This window comes from Wyeomyia smithii, chromosome 2 (assembly GCF_029784165.1).
Source record: "Wyeomyia smithii strain HCP4-BCI-WySm-NY-G18 chromosome 2, ASM2978416v1, whole genome shotgun sequence".
In the NCBI taxonomy this organism is placed as follows: domain Eukaryota; kingdom Metazoa; phylum Arthropoda; class Insecta; order Diptera; family Culicidae; genus Wyeomyia; species Wyeomyia smithii.
The window spans coordinates 99,333,239-99,352,345 of NC_073695.1; the positions used below are offsets into that span (position 1 = coordinate 99,333,239).

General features: G+C 38.0%; 1 protein-coding gene across 4 annotated transcripts in view; it reads right to left on the reverse strand.

Moving 5' to 3' along the window:
* LOC129720744 (uncharacterized protein DDB_G0275275) overlaps window positions 1-19,107 on the reverse strand; it is a 385,619-nt gene that overhangs the window by 175,031 nt on the left and 191,481 nt on the right. The window contains exon 4 of one of the 4 annotated variants that reach the window (XM_055672417.1): window positions 18,179-18,254. The exons of the other annotated variants lie outside the window; for them this stretch is intronic. The gene's annotated coding sequence lies outside the window, so the exon portion shown is untranslated. The remainder of the gene's footprint in view (window positions 1-18,178; window positions 18,255-19,107) is intronic. 4 annotated transcript variants of the gene reach the window in all.

Below are 19,107 nucleotides of genomic sequence, written 5' to 3' on the forward strand. Positions count from 1 at the left end.
TAACGCAAATTTTCCGAATATTTAGAATAAATGAATCACATTTTTATTCGAAAATGAAATTTATAAACTATTTTCAACCTCTTATTGATGTGACATGCGACATGCCATTTAAATAAAAATAAGCTGAATAAGGTTAATTAAAATCAGGTTAGCTTCTAGAGCAACGAATAATGCGATTGTAAGAGGTACCGGTTTCATTGTGCAGTCTTTTTTTTTAAATCTGATAAAAATCTAATCGTGATTCGAAAAAATGCGCTCGAGCAGGCAGAAATCAGTAAAAATCTGCCCACATTTTGAGAAAGTCATAGGGAAAAAAATGTAGTTAACCTTCCCGCATAATCAATAACCATAAAACGTGTCTAACAACTAGTTCGGGATATAGTTTCGACTGTATGGGGTATCGTTAAACCATATGGATTATCATCCGTTTATGGTTATTGATTATGCGGGATGGAGATTGAAAAAAACCGCACATACCTGCTATTCAAAACAAATCATCGTTTTGCTGACAAATCTGGTATCTTTGCTGACAACCGAAAGTGAGAACCTTACAGAACACTAAAAAAGGATCCCAAGAGGTTCGTTTCAAGGGGTTTCGAAATGCGTCGTAACCTGAGAATACTCCGAAGTAATCAATGTCATTTTTTTCGAGTAATCAAAGGTAACCATCAACAATCAATGACAAATAAACTCAAGTACGAGTAGTAAAAATTTATTTTATTATTTATTCACTTTTCGGGTTTCTTGCATGCATTTGAATGTCGTTCCATTTTGACATAAGAGCGCTATTTAGATGGATGAGGGCCCAACTAACAAACCCCCGACTAAGGAGCAACCGGTAAGCGAATCACCATTGTATATCAATAGTGCCTTACCTCTAGCGTTCGTTCATATATGGAAACATTTGTATAATACATAATGCGCTCAGGGGAGAGGTGGAGGAAAGGTATCCAGCGAAGTGTTACACTGCATAAGACCACCATGCAAATTTGCGTTACTTAGTTGATGGGGGTTTTGAAAATTGCCAAATTTCACGTTACGTAATATACGAATATTCTTTAAGAGGACTCTAAACGAGATGGTAATAAGAGACTTGAAACAAAAGATGCGACTCTCACTTTATGTAACTCGTGTTAATAATCTGATTATTTTCACAGTTAAAAGGAGTAGATTACTGAAAAACAATAAAGGAACAGTTCTACAATCATCTATGCCGGTATCTGAGTCAGCTGTTTTGAAGAATGCTAGGGGCAAGACACTGCGTAACCCAATAGGTGATTAGTAATCCTAACAAAAAAAAAACAACCGGTGTCATTTTGCAACCTGGATAGCTCAACACAACGCGTGAAAGTCCTTCACTAGTTGGGCTACGAATTCAGTGCAACGAGCAAAATTCGATTGTATTCATTGTTACTAAGTATTTATCGTTGCATTTTCAGACACTCCTCTAGTTACATCAAAACTCTTTGAAGTCATATTATCGTTGTTGTGATGTTGGTGTATAGAAACATAGTAAAACGGTATGTCAAAAGTACAACCGGCTATATTGCAAAAAAATGCCAAAGACTAAAGTTGTTTATTAAAACAACCGATGACCAAAATTCATCGTATCTTATAATATACTATTTCGATAATAAATCCGGTAAAGCTACATACCTTGTTACTGATATTCATTCATTTTAGAAGCAATTCACAGCTTGAAACACATGAATTTGCGATTTTCATTTGCTTATGTAGTAAGAATCTACTAACAAGTAGAAAAAGTTATTTGCTGTCGCTTGGTGATGCCTCGTCTTCAACCGTACAAAATAAAAAAACGCTTCCCCGCTCGTGCCTACTTGTTGATCAAACCGTTTCACCATGTCCTATACGCTATGGTTAGGAAGTTAATGTGATAAATAAATGATATATATTAATATATATATATATATATATATATATATATATATATATATATATATATATATATATATATATATATATATATATATATATATATATATATATATATATATATATATATATATATATATATATATATATATATATATATATATATATATATATATATATATATATATATATATCAACCATTACAGAAATATTTTTCATGAAATAAAGTTGTCAAGCCCCTAGAAATAATGTGTTTTCCTTCTTACAGATGCTTAGCAGGGTTAACCTGTAGTGTTTTCGCCGACAGATTTATACCAGTGTGTTTGATTGATTTCGATAAAAGTAGTATAAATTTTGTTTATTTTCCGTGTAAAAAGCGTTCTTTCCACCCCTAGGGAGCGCTGCAAAATTCACTGAGCACTTAGCAGTTTTCGTATCACAGATGACCTTCCGTTCTGTGATGGTGGTCTTATGCAGTGTAACACTTCGCTGGATACCTTTCCTCCACCTCTCCCCTGAGCGCATTATGTATTATACAAATGTTTCCATATATGAACGAACGCTAGAGGTAAGGCACTATTGATATACAATGGTGATTCGCTTACCGGTTGCTCCTTAGTCGGGGGTTTGTTAGTTGGGCCCTCATCCATCTAAAAAGCGCTCTTATGTCAAAATGGAACGACATTCAAATGCATGCAAGAAACCCGAAAAGTGAATAAATAATAAAATAAATTTTTACTACTCGTACTTGAGTTTATTTGTCATTGATTGTTGATGGTTACCTTTGATTACTCGAAAAAAATGACATTGATTACTTCGGAGTATTCTCAGGTTACGACGCATTTCGAAACCCCTTGAAACGAACCTCTTGGGATCCTTTTTTAGTGTTCTGTAAGGTTCTCACTTTCGGTTGTCAGCAAAGATACCAGATTTGTCAGCAAAACGATGATTTGTTTTGAATAGCAGGTATGTGCGGTTTTTTTCAATCTCCATCCCGCATAATCAATAACCATAAACGGATGATAATCCATATGGTTTAACGATACCCCATACAGTCGAAACTATATCCCGAACTAGTTGTGAGACACGTTTTATGGTTATTGATTATGCGGGAAGGTTAACTACATTTTTTTCCCTATGACTTTCTCAAAATGTGGGCAGATTTTTACTGATTTCTGCCTGCTCGAGCGCATTTTTTCGAATCACGATTAGATTTTTATCAGATTTAAAAAAAAAGACTGCACAATGAAACCGGTACCTCTTACAATCGCATTATTCGTTGCTCTAGAAGCTAACCTGATTTTAATTAACCTTATTCAGCTTATTTTTATTTAAATGGCATGTCGCATGTCACATCAATAAGAGGTTGAAAATAGTTTATAAATTTCATTTTCGAATAAAAATGTGATTCATTTATTCTAAATATTCGGAAAATTTGCGTTAAAAATCCAACTGTGCCATGATTTTTAAAAACTCAAAGTACTTTCTTTAGTTGAAAAAAAAAACTCACGAGCTGCATTTTAAATTTTAACAATTTTCAAAAATAGCCGTCTATGACACATGGTACAATTGTAAATGGAAGAATTGCAACATTAACGTTTTAAAACGCACGATTTTTCAATAACATTGATTGTTGTTCGTGTTTCAAATCAACATTTGTCGATTACAATACCTTCGTTACACTATTGTAATATGACAAACTCCACAAATGTGAATGCGAATTTTACCCAAAACGTTTTTGCATCGAACGCAATAGATTGTATTAAACGGGTTAAACTGTTGAAATAAACGTCAATTCAAAACATCGAATAAATTATTCCACATTATACCACTGGCAAAGCGGCATAAACGTACACGACAAATATATATTGCCCGAGAGCACAGAAAATTCAATTGTCATTTTTCAGTCTTTTTTGTGTGCACTTTCTGTTCGATCATATACCTGAAGTTGACCTTCCGTTCTGTGATTTTTACCCTCCTCGTGGTAATTCGGGGCGGCCTAAGTCAGCTGGCGATGAAAAGAAAGTTCCCACCAGTCTGTCAGCAGTATCACTTTGGCAGCGGAAGAAATGCAGATCAAGCAATGCGCCTCCCGTTGGGAGACTAAACAAAACCAAGTGAAATCACGACATCACCGCGGCGGTGCTGCGCCTGATGACGCCACGGTCCAGTCCTATTTCTCGGTCTGTGTGGACCAAAGTGGGAGGGGGCAAAGGCGTTGATTAAAAGCTTTTGTTCAGATTAGGTTCTCATTCCCACATGCAAGCTGTGATTTGTACGAAGCTGCTTAATTTCACACCGCACTGCGAAGAGCCGGAAGACGAAATCTGTCTTTGATTTTCATCCAGACTGTAATTATTGTAATTGCGCTTTGAAATGCTCCACTTAATTTCCAATAGAACGACGTCTTATTATCTGCTGGAATTTGTGGCGCGTAACCATTTACGAACTAAATGCTGCAAATAGAGCTTATTTTCCACGAAGCGAAAGAAATAGTCTATTGTTCTTCGAAATTTTGTTGACTTGCTAATTGTTTCGATTACGGGTCATAATTGGACCGCCCAGAGAGTCGCTGTGCGGTGCGACCATCGGTGGAGACAGACGCCCGGTACAGTTAGCTGAATCTGTTAAGTCATGCTCACCTGTCGACGGAATGTTTTCATGGAATATTTCTATCAATTATAACATTCCCTGTCGCCGTTCTCCGTCACACCGGACACATTGTTTCCGCAGTTGTAATGTGGGTCTGCTGGTTTCTGGGTCAAAACAAGCCGTGCGCGAAGATTTTTCCTCTAACACCGCTGTGTTCACATAAATTTATTTGAGCTGTGTTGTACCTATATTCACCGCGCTCGTAGAATTAATCTTTTTGACAAGTTGTTCCCGTTTAAACGACTTTTCGGAGCTCTTGACTGGTCTATCAACAACCGTCGGGAGGAGAAAGAAATGTGAGAACGGTTTTAGTTGCTAGACTGTGTGTAACATTTCCTCTGGTGCGATGACAAACATTTTGGGGGTTTGGAAAAGCCTCTGGAGTAAGAATGATAGTCATCTCAAAACTCGATTTGTTTCGTCTTACCACGATGATAAACGTGATATTTCATTAGAAGAAGTTATTACGAAAATATTGAGTAGGGTTGCATATTGCATCTGTTCAGTCTCAGGCGGCCGAGTTTTTTCCGCGAAAAAAAAAAAACTTCTATAGTGTGCGGATACTTTTCACCCGATTACTGTGTTTAATTTGAATAAATTTACTAATGCTATCATCATTTCAAATCAAACGTTCAAATGCTGGAAAACAGCAATCACAATCAATAACTTATTTCGCTGAATTGGATAGAACGCTGCTTTGAAATTAGTTAGCAAAGTAAATTTGATTTTACAGAGGATTTGAAGCAAGTTAGTGCTCGCCAAAATATATTCACCAATGAATAAGCTATCAATGTCTTGCTTTACACTGATAAATCCGAAATGTTCTCTCGTATTACTTCCTCTCACAAAATTTGACAGTGAGATTGACCACCATAATTCTCACCCAATTCGCAATTGAGTATCGGTATTTGTTTTCAACAATTCAGTGAGTAGTAAATTTACAATAAATTTGTAAAAATCCTTTATGCTTGGGCAACGACTAATTTATTATTTATCAATCGTCGTACATTAAACCATCGACCTCCGGATGATTTTTCCGGCCACAAAAAACCACTTCCAACCATGCCTAAATGGAACCTTTGGCACTTAATTTGGCACACTACCGCCAAAGCCGGATCCGCCATTGGCCAGGGAATCGCAAGCGTAAGGGCAAAACGAACGAGCCGCGCAAACCAGCATCGCGTCCGTGACTGTGGGATCAAAAGCCATCGCTTAACACTCGCCAGCCGATTTCCTAAGGGTCAATCTCATCTTAACCCGCAATCCGACTCGGTTCAAAGCGCTTCCATGAGAGCCCCGCCGCCAGCGCTATCACGTATCATCAACGCCATCTTCGGATTCAAGTGTTACCGAAGAAACCGTTCTTCAGTCTGAGATGGAACAGACTAAAGTGTTGTTGCCAATTTCCAGCGGGATGAACTCGATTTTTAATGGCCTCTTTCAGTCGAGGTACGTTGATTTGCAATTCGATCGGGTTCTGTATCGGTTGAGCAGTTAATTTCTTCAGTTTCATGAAGCAGATCAAGCGCCCTCTTCAAGAGTTGTTTCAACGGATCAACTATCCAAACAAATAATATTGTATTCAAACGATTCTCTATTAAATAACGATGTAGCTCAATTTAATCCTCTTCGATTCGGAAAAGATTTGGCTTTGATCATGTCTCCGGTGTACGATGTTAAATTTTTTATTACGAAGGTTGAAATACTTTTCTGACAGATAAAATGCACAAAAGTATGTGATTTGTTTTTCTCTATTAGTCAAAAATAAAAACTCATTCAATCCAGTCATCGGTTGTAGTTAGTTATATCACCTTTCACATCACTTCGACAAAAAGATTTGCGCTGTTTTATTTTGGATATGCTTCATAAAATTATACAGATTCTAATTGATCAATAAGGTACTTAATAAAGCTATACAGTTTTTAGCTTGAAGGTTACCTGGACATCACGGATTAAATCTTATGTCGAAGAGCATGTTTTCCTCAGAATGGTCTCTTGACAGTTGTCTATGAAGGTGATTTCAATATAACGAGCTCTAGGGTGGTCTAAGTATATTCTTCAAACAATCCATGTCATAACATTCGCAAAGGAATCAAGCCCAAATTAGCTATCTTTTTTGTATGTTGTACGTACGATGTCAACGTGCTTTAACAAACAAGTTCCTGCACTTGTTTCGCGTTTGTGACATTTCTCAAAAACCGCCAAGTTGTTTCAAGAGAGGTTCCGAACCACTCCTGAATGCTCTCGTATTAGCAAATTATTTCTCATTAACTGCATTATCAGGTCTTCAAAAACATGTGGTATTTTCCACCTATGATGTGTGCAAAGTAATAAATAAGTGAATAAAACTGCAAGTGTTTTTTATAACTTTGAGGTAGGCATCCCATTCATAGTGAAACATTGCTAAATATCAGACGACCGCGTTCAATGCACATTGGGCCAGAAATGGAATTTATGAGAAAAAAAAAATTAGCGCTCTCAGGGTTCATCCAATCGGTTTCCGGTCTTCAACAAAGTATCTGGTTGATGTTGAGAATTCAATTTATATACTCAACTTAGTCCGCAATTTAAGCCTTTAGCCTCCCCAGCTGGTCTCGAGGTACGATGCTGGCCTAACATGCCAGTCGTCGTAGGTTCGAGTCTTGACTCGGGAGAGACTGTTTGTGTCAGTAGGATCGTAGCGCTAGCCTCGCAATTGTCCGGTACACTTAACAGTTGGCTGCGAAGTTTGTGTATAGTGAACAGAAGGTCGAGTTCCGATACGGAATGTAGCACCAAGGCTTTGCTTTTTTAGTCCGCAATTTGGCCCCAAAGTTAGTGCTGGGCGACCAACTCTTTTTGACGTAGAATTACGTTTTACGGCAACATATACAGGGGTCCAATTTCAATAGAGGGATCCAATTTAAAAAACCGAAAACATTGAGAGCGTCACGAAAATTGTCCACTTTCAAACGTTTTAAACTCAGTCAATTTCCAACCGATTTTCTTCATTTTTGCAGCAATCGATTGGAAAATCATCTAAATACTCGTTTAAATTAAACAAGTTGTAATCTGATTGTTCGAGCTATTGTACTATTGAAAATTGCCAAGCCTCGTCGAAACGCAAATGTCGACCTCTGATTGGTCGCTCAATGCTTCTTTCCCTAACAAGGTCGACAGAATATACATAGTTGACAAGGAATGCGCGCTTTGTGTTCTATGTATTTTTTTTAATAGGGGGGGATAGTTTGTGATGAATTAATTATTTACTAATATTTATTAAGAATTTTTATTGTGTATTCTGCCACAAACGGTGACATATCAACACTCTTACATATATTTTAAACTTTATTTCATTAAAAGATTGTAATTGCTTCCGGAATTAAGTGAATATTATTGTAAGAAAATTGTAAACCTACTTGTCAAGAAAAACAAGGAATTTTAAATTAAGCCTTAATTTAATCTTACACCTATCTTACTGACTATAAAGTGAGCTAATCGTTGTAATTGAGGATTGCGACGATTTTCATCAGAACTCATTGATAATTTGGTTTGACATGTTTTCTAATGTTTCCACATTAGCAAGCCTGTGTTGTTCATTCGTGCTAAACCAGCGAGGACGCTTCAATATCATTTTCAGAGGTTCATTCTGAATCCTTTGAAGCAACTTCTTTCTGGTTGTACAACAACTTGTCCAGATGGAGACTGCATATAACATTGCTGGTCTAAATATTCATTTGTAAATCAACAGTTTATTCTTGAGACAAAGTCTAGACTTTCTGTTGATAAGAGGATACAAACTTTTTATATATTTATTGCACTTTGTTTGGATATTCTCAATGTGCTCCTTGGGGGTAAGATTTTTATCATAAATTAGCCCTAAATATTTAACTCGGTCAGACCAATTTAAGATTGCACCGTTCATCTTAACAACATGATTATTGGTGGGTTTAGGAAAAGAAACTCTTGGTTTATGGGGAAAAATAATTAATTGTGTTTTTGATACATTAGGAGAAATCTTCCATTTCTTCAAATATGAAGAAAATATAGAGGAAAGTAGGTTAAGACGGACACTGCGGGTAAGATGGACACTTTTAAAATTTCATAAACTAGAATGTATTATGATAGTTGAGTGATGCGAATACCTTCTTTGTAGTGTGTTAATACTTTTGAGATGCATTATCGGTCTTCAGCAAGCAAACTGTCAAATTTGTAAGTAAAACAAAGAATATTTTCGTGAACGCGCTTTTTGATGTAATTTTCATTTCACGGAAAATGGAAGAAAACTCGTGAAATTTACGTGTTTTCATTTATTTCCGAAAGTAAAATGTTTAATTAGTCTTTTCTCGGTTTTCTAGTGAAAATGCAGCAAATTTTCGATGTTCCAATAGCTACGATCGTTTGATAAATTTACAGCCAGGTAGGGAAAGATGGACACACGAATTCCCCAAGAATTTTCACATGTAATATCGGTTGTGTACTACAGATGTTTACAAAGTACACCCAAACTGTTCACGTGATGCATAGATGGACTCTAATAACGTAGAGTAGTGTATGGCCATAACTTAACACATAAATCAAAGGATACGTAACGTACTACATCTTTTTAGTGAGTGTCCACCTTTACCATCGTAGTGTTCATCTTACCTACCCCAGGTGTCCGTCTTTCCCAACCATGTCTAAAAACAGCAATTTGTAGTCATATTTTTGAAGACCCAAAACACATAAAACTTGGAGGAAGTTCACTAATACCAAAAATAATGATGACAACAATTGATCTTAAGTTTCAATTTGTATGACTACTGAGATCTAGATAGCAATACCTGAGTAATTATTTAGGTTAAACCTTAGGGTGTCCGTCTTTACCTACTTTCCCCTATCTAGACTTTTCTGCAGCCTACTGCATATGACACGAAGGCTTTTTCCTTTTACGGAAATGCTTGTATCGTCACAAAACAGAGATTTCTCCCATCCTGGTGGTAAATCAGGAAGATTAGAAGTAAAAATATTATATAAGACTGGGCCCAAGATACTTCCTTGAGGTACACTAGCTCTAATAGGAAATCTATCAGATTTACTATTCAAATAGTTAACCTGAATAATGAGGTCTGTCAAGTAACTTTGTATCATTTTTGTGATGTAAAGAGGAAAACGGAAATTGGACATTTTAGCTATCAAACCTTTATGCCAAACACTATCGAATGCTTTTTCTATGTCTAGAAGAGCAGCTTCAGTGGAATAACCTTCAGATTTATTAGTACGAATCATATTAGTTACTCTAAGTAACTGATCAGTAGTCGAATGCCCGTGGCGAAATCCAAACTGCTCATTTGCAAAAATTGAATTTTCATTGATATGTGTCATCATTCTATTAAGGTGAAACCTCATTGAATCCAAAATTGGCCGACTTCGAGTCACCACTTCGAATTTTCAAAAGCACAAGACTCGGAAATACTCATTGCGTTCCATATGAAAATTCTATTTTTTGTTTGCTTGACTACAGCGAACATAAAAAAACATTTTCCCAGGGACCGCATTAACTATTTTCGAGTCTTGTGCTTTCGAAAATTCGAAGTGGTGACTCGAAGTCGGCCATTTGTGGATTCAATGAGGTTTCACCTTAAGAATCAAGTGTTTTATGTATAATTCATTCCATGACTCTACCGATACCACACGGACGTTGAATGCTAATCGTGGCGAAGAAAGAAAAGCCGCGTTTCAATATCTGGCTGATATTTAGGCACCTGTCTATCTGGCGGCTGCCATGGAGTTTTAGGTAGCTACAGAATTATTGGAAATGACAGGCAATTCTACTAAAGAAAACTGGAAAACTAGAATCCGTTGTGAAATTTATCTGTTGTGAAATATAATAGCACGTTTTGGTGCTTTACAATGATGTGATTGAAGTAGTCAAGATTTTTCATCATGTGTAACAAACGTAATTTCGTTCCAATTTCAGCATTTGCAAGGCAAGAAAAATTCACCATTGCCTCAAGAACGTGTTGGTGACCCGGAGAAGGGCCGGTTGTAATTTATACTTGTCTCGTGCTAGATGGCAGCAGATAACAGAAATGCAGAACTTACGCTATTGCGTCTTAAAACAAACCGGTTATAGTTTGACATCACAGCAGAATTTCGACCTCCATACTCATGTCTACCATTGGAAATATCAAACATGCAACAACCTGCTTCCATTCGACACGGTAACGGGAACATTGTCTCCTGTCAAGCCGCAACACGACATGATACAATGTTATTTTGTTGCCTTTATGAGAGCTCTACCGGTCCGGCTCGACAGAATGTCTACAAGAAATCATTTTTTGTACATCCGTATTACGAAACAGAGACAAACTGTGGGAACTTGAAATTAAGGCGGGGCTATTCAGAAGATAGCTTTAACCCAGAATAAACTGCGAATTATTTTTCGTACATTAGTATTGCGACATACGAAATAAAATTTTTCGAACTTTGGAGAATGGTATAACTGGAAATAAAGAAGCCACGCCTCTATTTTCAGTTATATCATTTTCCAACGTTCGATAAAATTATGATGTCAGAGCGGATACCGCACGCGATTTGACCATGAAGTATTAATGCGAATTGCAGTAATCGGCCTTTTTCAAGGCTACTACATGTATTTGGAAGAGCATGATGAATGGTTATTGCAAACTGCAACTGTGGTTTGATGCTTCTGCAAATGCACAGCAGTGTGATGTTTATAACGATTTGTTGATACAGTACATAACCGGCGGTAATACGAAACAAATCCAAACAGAAAAATTCGGCACGTTCTGCTCACGGTGCTGAGTACGTTTTAGAAAATTCACAACACTTCATTGACAAGGATGTAACATCTTGAAGAAGACGTTTATAGTTTGGCATCACAGCCTTCGACCTTCATACTCATGTCTACCATCAGCAATATCAAACACGCAACAATTTGCTTCCATTCGACACGGGGACGGGAACATTGTCTCCTTTCAAGCCGCAACACGACACGATACATGTTATTTTGTTACCTTCATGAGAGCTCTATCGGTCCGGCTCGACAGATTTGATTTAATTTGATTTTTATTAGAGAGCCTTTAACCTGAGTGGTCATTCAGCTCTTCCACCGGCTCGACAGAATGTCCACGAGAAATTCTTTTTTTGTGCATCCGTATTACGAAACTGGGACAAACTGTGGGAACTTGAAATTAAGGCGGGGCTATTCAGTCAGAAGATAGCTCTAAACCAGAATTAAATGATATTCAATAAAATGAGATTCATTATTTCGATCAGGAAGTATTTATGAATTAATTGATACAATTTCTTTTCGTTTTTCATTTTTCCTTCAACAGAGTCAACTAAAGCACATCGATTAGTGCGCTTTTGACGTAGAATTACGTCTTAAGGCAACATATATAGAGGTACAAATTGTAAAACCGAAAACAACGAGAGCGTCACGAAAATTGCCCACTTTTAAATGTTTTAAGCTCAGTCAGTTTCCAACGGATTTTGTTCATTTTCAAAGCAGAAATAATATACGAAAAAAATATACGAAAAAATATACCGCTTCACACCATTAAATTGAATAACCCCAATCGAGTGTACATATTTCCAAACCTATTGCCAAAAATTTATTGACATAAGACAGGCAGTCGTAATTCTACATTACCCTTGCGGTCATGTCTTATAAACAACCTCTTTAAATATTTCTTGCACCAGAATTATACTGTTATAAAACAAAATTCTTACGAAGTTTTGTATAACTCAACAATTCTATCCCTAACACGAACGTTTGACGGAATAAATAAAAAAAAATAGATTTCTGAAACTTGAGGTGAGAGAAAGTGAGTGTTTTCTATAAAGTTTCATAAAATGTGCATGTAAATGTAGCATGCAAAGGAAAAAGTTCGTCTTGAAACTCCACCTAACGGCCAAGTAGCGAACCAAATCAAGCATTAAATTGCAGCTTTTTTTACGCCAAGAAACTTTGCTGGAGACTGAAAATCAGAAGGATCGTAGCACTAGCCACGTAATTGTTCTGTACTCTAATAGTTGTCAGAAAAGTCCGCGTATAATTAAACAGAAGGTCAAATAACGGAATGAGTAGCATTAAGGCTTCGCGTCATCCAAATAATACGACATCTGAATAATCCTGAAGATATCCTTAATCAAAACTGAGTAATAGAAACAAAACTTCAATAGCTGTTAGCAGAGTTGCCATCAAAATTTCGTGTAAAACCCGTAGATTCTACAGATTTCTGCGAAACTCTACGGATTTGTCGATATATGCACTGTACATCTGTAGCACCAAAATATTCAGTAGCTTCTCTACTTTGAAATCAGTGCCAGCGGTGCCTCGAAAGATTCTTTTCATTTTCGGAAATCTGGATTTCCGGGGATATGTTCCGAAATTGAGGAAATTCGTGGATATGTGAACAGAATCTTAAGATTTTCGAACGAAATACGATGAATCATTCAATAAAGTAATTTTTGCTTAATGGAAAACCACATCACTACAGTGCACAATGGTCCAGAAACCAAATTTAGGGGGAAATTTGGGTCTAGAGCTCTATAGCAATGTTTTAGAGAAAAACTTTCTTCTACAAAGTTGTTACATATGAAAATGCGCTTATTGAAAAATTATCAAAAATTAGGGTGACTAAAATTTTCGAAGCAATCAACTATCTAACTTTTTTATCTTTGAAGATAGAAGAAAAACTTGCTCTACAATGTTATAGCTCCAATAATTTTAAGTAACTTTGTAGAAAAAAGTTTTTTTCTATCTTTGAAAATAACCGATTTATATTGAAAAAACACATTTTGCACTCTAACTTCTTAATTTCAAGTTTAATCCTTAATCTGCCTTTGAACGACTTTTAAAGCTTTTTAAGAGAAGCAATTTGCAATTCTGATATCGTAAATATCTCTATTCTACTCAAAGTTATTGATGTTTTTCATCAAAAAACATGCGTTTTTCATTTGTATGTCATTCATTTTGGGGCAAGCATTAAAAATATCTCTTAGTCTCATTTTAAAGGGCATGCTTGACTCTATAAATGGAGGAACTTTTAGAGATATGTTATTTTTTAAATTTGAGTAAATTCAATTTAAAAACAAGACGAAAATTTCAATAATTTTATACATTATGCATATAAAAGCACCCAGATTTATGTTTTGGTATTTTTTCTAATAACTAGACGTAATTACCTTTAATTTAACCCAAAAAGATCGAAAATCGACCAACTGGTTCAAAAGTAATGAATTTTTTTAAATAAAATACATCGAATATATCCGTTTTTTATGGTCACCCTATTTCAAAGTACAAAGTTACTTAAAATTATTGGAGCTATAACATTATAGAACAAGTTTTTCTTCTATCTTCAAAGATAAAAAAGTTAGATAGTTGATTGCTTCGAAAATTTTGGTCACCCTAATTTTTGATAATTTTTTAATAAGCGCATTATCATATGTAACAACTTTGTAGAAGAAAGTTTTTCTCTAAAACATTGCTATAGAGCTTTAGACCCAAATTTCCCCCTTAATTTGGTTTCTGGACCATGGTGCAGTGGCGGCAATCAGGAAACAAGAGTCATCCGGTGGAGGCCCGTAGATGACCGTATATGCGTGGTGAGGATTAAGGGCAAATTCTTCAACTACAGTTTAATCAACACCTACGCACTGACAAATCGACAAATCCGATGAAGTCAAAGATGAGTTCTATGAAAAGCTAGAACGAACCTATGACGAGTGCTCAAAACCAGCGTAAAAATCGTCATCGGAGATGCAAACGCAAACGTTGGGAGGGAGGAATTCTTCCGTCCGGTCATTGGAAGGCATAGCCTCCACTCGTTAACCAATGAAAACGGCCTGAGGTTGATAAACTTTTGATGAAATTTTCAACGTTCAAATATTTGGAAACATACCTGGAGGCATCCAAATGAAGAAGCCTGCTCCCAGAACGTACTGATTGACGGTCAGCACTTTTCGGATGTTACTGATGTTAGGTCGTTTGTAAGATCCGCGCACGGTTGTCGAACGTGCTGAAATCTCGCACAGAGAGGACGACGCGTTTCAACATTCAGCGGTTGAAAGCTGATGGCGTGGCAGCAGAGCATGCCAGAGAGTTGGATTAACGGATTGCAGAACATCAGGAGAAGCGAGAGGAAGACATAAATGGGTTGTGGAGATTTCAATGATTCACGGTGTCATTGAAACGACTGCGAGAGAGGTGGTAGGCACGACGCGTGGAAGACAGCCTAACGGCTGGTATGATGCCGAGTGCTGGAGAGCGACGGACGAGAAGAACCATGCCAGAAGCCGCAGGCTTACTGCGGCTACGCGTCAGAACAGAGAGAGAGATACAGGGAGGCAAGAGCTGCATAAAATGGAGTCCACCGTCGGTAGAAACGCGAGCACGAGAAGCAGGTGCTTACCAACGCTCAGGACAATTTTGCTAGGAACGATGCGCGGGGCTTCTATAGAATAGTCAACAAATCAACGGCGGATCAAACTTTCACCCTGCGACAGATCCTCGATAAGTTCCGGGGTTTATAACTTGCAGACGCACCATCTGTTTATGGATTTCAAGGCGGCATACAACTCTAAGAAAAGAAACGAGCTAGGGCAGATCATGCTGGGACACGGTTTTCCAACAAATCTAATTAAGCTGGGTCGTATGACGCTGGAGGGATCGAAATTATGCGTGCGGATAGCTGGCGAGACATCAGTCGCGATCGTAACGTTAGATGGACTGAAGCAGGGGGACGCGCTCTCTAATTTTCTGTTCAACGTCACCCTTGAAAGTGCATAACGAAGAGCAAACGTGCAAAGAAACGGTACGATCATCACAAAATCTCACATGCTCCTTGGTTTTGCGGACGGCATCGATGTCATTGGTATCGACCGTAGGGCAGTGAAGGAGGCCTTCGGCACTTTTAAGAAGGAAGCAGCGAGGTTGGGACTCAGCATAAACTCTGCCAAAATAAAGTACATGGTTGCTGGCAGGGAGCGTGTGAGTTCCCGTGGTGTTGGTGCCGAGGTGGGGAAAGATGGAGAACGATTTGAAAGAGTTGATGACTTTGTTTATCTTGGTATGCTTGTGACATGTGACAATTTAATGAGCCTTGAGGTGAAACGACAAGTTGCAGCTGCAAACAGGGCCTACGGACTACGTTACCAGCTGAGGTCCCGTGGTTTGCAAACTCGTCCAAAACTAGCGCTGTATAGAACGTTGATACTCCCGGTGGCCCTTTACGGACATGAAGCATGGACGCTGAAGGAAGCTGATCGACGAGTGCTTCGAGTTTTCGAGCGTAAAGTCCTGCGATCGAAACTTGGCGGTAAATCAGAAGATGGAGTGTGGCGCAGACGCATGAGTCACGAGTTGTATACCAGGTATACAAACATGCTGATATAGTGAAGGTAATACAGCGTGGCAGGCTTCAGTGGGCTGGACATGTAGCCAGAATGCCAGACGAAAGAGCCGCCAAAACTATCTCCAGCAGAAAACCAGGAAGAGGCCGTCGTTTTCGTGGTAAGCCTCGCACTCTGTGGATGTGCGCAGTGAAAGAAGATGCACGATCTGCTGGTCGTGGTGACTGGATAACGGCTGCCCAAGATAGAAGAAGCTGGATATCTCTAATTCGTTCGGCCCTAGACCGGTTACGGTCCGTCGAGCAATAAAGTAAAGAAAAGTAAGAGTTGAACTGTCGAAAGCGAAATGAAAATGAAAAGCTTTACTTGGTGCTATAAATAAACAAAAACAATCTCATCATTTGTTTGTGCAGGCGATATGCTTGCCAACTAAAGTGTAATATTTAAATTAACACGGACTGTTAAATAAGCCAAATAGTAAAACACGCAGGCATTTGGTTGCGGTAATTTCTCAATTAATAAGGCACACGAGAAACACATTAGATTTGCATGTTGGTTTCGGCCACCCGCAGGCCCAAGTTATAGCTTGGTATCATCACTTTGTTTTGATCTCGTTTTTTACCGGGTGGAATGTTACCTAACCTCGCGTCCCGGCTGTATCAAGTAGCGCCTTGGATTGGCAACCTTGTTGGGTAAAATGTTAGCTAATAAAATAATGGCCATATTAAGATCAAACAGCACGATAATAGAACAGGCCGTGCAAGCCCGCAATGAGTTACTGAATTATGAAGACGAAAGATGTAAATTTATGAAACGAATCGTTCTCCGGCAGCCCTGCAGCCAGCCGGCAGCTCATTCGGGTGAAAGGTGACATGACAAGCGTGATTCGTTGACGCGATGCGACCCGCTCGCTTTATGCAACATTTTAACTAATCGGGCTCCTGACTCGTCTACAATGATGAATGGATATTGTTTGTTAGGGCACAAATCAGAAAGTACCCGAACGTGATCTGAACGAACATGGATTTGCATAAAAGTGCTTGAGTTATTGGGAGAATTACACTTGAACAGCGACTATGACATGTTCGAACAAGTGACTTCGACACGTTTTGAGAGTAAACTTATAGATAGTCTCTAGTCATTTTGTAATTTTCGTGTTTAGATAATCGCCTGAGTCGTTTGCAAATATGAATGTTTGGTGATAAGTTTTGTTTTTACCATCTGAATATCCCAATCATTTATCATTTCTATTCATGAAAGTAGGTACGCACTATTTTTGCATTAATCTTGGCAGACCTAATATGGTGAAGCTAGAAATCAAGCGAAGCTTACACCAGCACAGTTATTACGGTTCAAAATTGCCTTCCTAATTAGGTTTTCGTTTAAGTGGAAGCTCAGTCAAGTTTTAAACAAAACAAACAATAGCAGGACAAAAACATAAACTGGGCAAAAATAAATGGGGAGTAACATAAGCCCCGTCCGCCCCCTTCGACCAACGCGTAAGGGTTGAAGTACCGTACTATGATGGACCCTGTACTCTACCCACTGCTGCTGCTGATGGTCCAAGTTTTACACACAACAAACAAACAGCCTCCTTCAGCAGTTTCCACTCATCAGCGTTCGATGCAAAGCTTATGGGTTTCAATTATGCAGTATAAATTGGCGGCGTAACGATCATCAGTTACCTCATACCTTCCAACTTTTTCCACTGACTTACTACCAGAGTGAGACACATACTGCGAGCGTGTGCGTACCGAGCTCGTATTGTGTATTGTTTAGTAGTTTTTGAAGATGATTTCTTGTTAAACTTTTGCTCATTAAAGTCCAACTGTGTGGCCGGGGCGGTGAGGCGGCACACAACAAATGAAATTGCGAAGAGTAGAGTAGAGCAAGCGGGACTTGCCTCGTTTGCCCGCGTCGCGTAACGTCTAACGACCTTTCCCAAGAGCACAAGGAAATTAGTTAATTTTTTGCGTTTTTGTTTTTCACCAGAGAAAAGCAGTCAAAGCATTGGGCCCAGCACGTGATGCCCCGCAGTGCGTCACGGTTGTTCAATTGGAGAAGTGGTGTGGTTTTTCGATTCCACTTTTCCGGACTGCCGCCGGACGAACTTTGGAATGAGTTCGCTTCCAGTCATTCGGCAATTGTACAAGATTCGTAAGAATATTGGTTGTTTATATTGGCTAAATTGCTCGTGTCCTGGCGGCTAAGGAAGTTAGGAAAATCAACTGTTTATACAAAATTTGGAATATTTAGAAAGCGCAATGATTGAAGCAATAAACTATTCTGTCACCTGTTGTAGTCTAATACATTTAGTGTAATGTATAGAAGTATGTTGGCTTTTCATTGCTAACTTCTGTGATAATAACCTGTAAATAAAAAGAAAAAATATGTTTTAGTTGGTAGTCGTTTGTATAGCAGATTAGGGGCTCTCAAAACTAATTAAGTAACTTAATTTGTCGAACTTGTTTATTACACTGTGCTACAGCGATTTAGAACTTCTGAAGTGACCTAGTGTAGGTTGTAGGTCTTGTTGAGTGTAACATTCGCTCATACTAGAAATTTTCCAAACACCTCTAAAATTTTAAGTTATGTTCAAAATACGGTTTTTGGACTTCAGCGCATACAATTTTTTTAACTCAGTCATTTCTTGACCGATTTTCAATATTTTAGCAGTTTTGGAAAGAAGATAAACAGAGTTTTCAAAATATGACGTATGTAGAATCTACAACGTGCTTCAGAGGTTACTTCTGATGGAAATCTGACTGACGCCGGTACACTGGCAGTGTTAGCAGAAAAAACGATTTGCAACATAAATTTCGACATACTCAACTTTGAACAGCTCTAGTATTTTTTGGGACACCCTAGCTCTTTAGTGTCTTCGGCCAAGTTGTTGGGCATCAAAAAACCTACCATTTGAAGTTATGAAACCTATGGTTTGAGCCATTTTGAGCTCTTTAGAATGGAAAATGCATAAAAGTTGGTTTCTCCATATAAATTTGAAATGCAATGCGCCGAACGGAGACAAAACCAATCGACTTTCGATAAATATAGGATTGTTTGGGAATAGAACAAAAAATCACAGAAGGGTTGTGTGCAAAGCCACGACCGCAAGGTTGAAGTAGAATACTTTTACAAGAAAGATAATAAATGTAAATAAATGTTGACCGTTCATTGGCAGTATTGAAAATTCTGTGCAAATGAAGTTGAAGTACTACTTAA